This window comes from Haplochromis burtoni, unplaced genomic scaffold (assembly GCF_018398535.1).
Source record: "Haplochromis burtoni strain Fernald_Lab_line unplaced genomic scaffold, NCSU_Asbu1 Contig_123, whole genome shotgun sequence".
NCBI lineage: Eukaryota > Metazoa > Chordata > Actinopteri > Cichliformes > Cichlidae > Haplochromis > Haplochromis burtoni.
The window spans coordinates 1,326,212-1,328,358 of record NW_024582484.1 but is presented as its reverse complement, the minus strand read 5'-3'; the positions used below and the strand labels follow the sequence as shown (position 1 = coordinate 1,328,358).

The 2,147-nt window shown below is 47.3% G+C and overlaps 1 protein-coding gene across 1 annotated transcript in view; it reads right to left on the bottom strand.

The window, feature by feature from the left end:
* LOC102295163 (cytochrome c oxidase subunit 7A2, mitochondrial) overlaps positions 1-2,147 on the bottom strand; it is a 5,801-nt gene that overhangs the window by 2,929 nt on the left and 725 nt on the right. The window lies entirely within an intron of this gene.

Sequence of the window (2,147 nt, the reverse complement as noted above, 5' to 3'; positions counted from 1 at the left end):
TGTGTATGTGTGTGTGTGTGTGTGTGTTTGTGTGTGTGTTTGTGTGTGTGTGTGTGTGTCTGTGTGTTTGTGTATGTGTGTGTGTGTCTGTATGTGTTTGTGTGTGATGAGAGAAAAAAATGTGTGTGCAGTCCTAACACAACATGCAAGAACATCCAGAAGTTCAGAGGTTAAAGGTCAGATACAGCTGGATGGGAGTGGTTAATGTAACTTGAGAGTGAGGTGGTTTTACGCCTCACAGGTAAAGGTGAAGACACGACGGCTTCAGGAACATGGCCGCTCTCCTGAACACGTCCGCAGGGTTAAACTGAGGAAACTTGGATCTTTAAGGGCGATCGTGGCCCAAGAGGTGGGAGTTCACCTTGTAATCGGAAGGTTGCCGGTTCGAGCCCTGGCTCGGACAGCCTTGGTCGTTGTGTCCTTGGGCGAAACCTTGTGTAAAGCACTATACAAATACAGGCCATTTACCATTTTAAGCTCGAAGTAGTTTGTGTTAACGAGCTGTGTGCTACAGAAGCTGACCTCTGCTGAGTCTCATCCTCCAACACAAACGTGCGCAGCTGGATGTCTGAGCGGTCGTTCCTACTTCTACACCTGCGTGACGTGGATGGACGAAGCCGCTCGCTCGGCATCTGACGGTGATGTTAGCGTCGCTGGGACCCGAGCGTACTCGCATATGTGGAAAGTGAAATCTCTGCTTTACAGTTTTCCCGCTTATTTATTTTTTCGATAAATTAGACAGATGAAGCTCCACGTGAAGAGGAAGATGAATGACAGTGAAACCCTGAGCAGGTCAGCGGCGCCCTGCTGGATGTCGGGGGACGAACACGGGAAAAGATTTCACGAAGACTGCAGTGATTTCACCGAGAGCCGACTTTGTTTGGCTAACCTGAGACTGATCAGTGCAGCGGGAGAGTGTTTCAGGCTGAGGATGTTTATCCTGCACTGAGTCCAGCTCACTGAAACCAGCTGCTGTGACATTTAGCATCTGTCACCCATGAGGGAGAGTGTCCCTAACCGACCAATCAGCACGCAGTATCGGCTTCGCTGTGAGAAAATCTGAAGGACGTTTGTGCGGTTTTCTTTTAGGTCATCGATGTGCCTCATAGATAAAATGGTTTTATCTGGAAGCAGCGCCTTCATTAATTTTAATAATAATAATATTACTGGAATAGTGACAGTTTCTTTCTTTCTGTGTAAACAGTGCTCTAAGGACTCGACTCCTTTCTTGAAGAAGTTATTTTATCCTTTTCACTCCCTCCCTGTGATTCATTACAGGAAGTGGACGTGCCAGCGGATCAGCTCCAGCAGGATGTTCAGAAAGAAACTGTGTCAGAATATCTGTGGCTGTGATTGGTCCTCGTGGCTTGGAGTGACCCGTCCAGCGTCTCCTTGACTGCTTGGACTCTGCTACAGCAGCTTTGCATGATTCAGAGTTCAAAATAATCCTTCTTTGTCTCACTTTGGATCTCAGCAGCTGCTCAGTCTGAAACAAACTGTTTTAGCCCCGCCCCTTCTAAGGCCATCATGAGATATCGAAGCTCAACAGCAGGTCTCTTCTGATAGAAACGCTGCTGACTGTCCTGTGAATGTGACCCACTGTGGACCCACTGTGGACCCACTGTATGTAAAGAACTGGTTTCCATAACATCCCTCTGGTGACGTATGGTTGGCTGTCCAGGTCTTTATCAGGAACAAAGCCCCCCTTCACATTTTCCTAAACTCAGTCTGTGCCGGGCCAACTGCAGGTCCCGGGCCTTATGTTGGACACCCCTGCTTTGTGCCAGCTGTCTGCTGACGGTCACGCGGCCACATTAAGAGCGTCGTGCAGGTGTTTGGCTCACAGAGGTCACTGCTGCGTAAACTGGTGACCTTCGATCTGATCCTCAGAGCTCTCACCAGCACTTCTCATGAGCCTTTAAAATCATGTCACATGTTGTACACACACGCACACACGCACACACACACACGCACACACACACACGCACGCACACACACACACACACATACACAAGTATAAAGTCATTATTTTATATTCTTATAAAATAATGATTTTAGACCACTTCTTCATAGAGCCATGAGGAAAAAAACATTCCAATGATTGTAAATACTTTCACAACTCATTAAATATTGAAAGAAAAATGCTA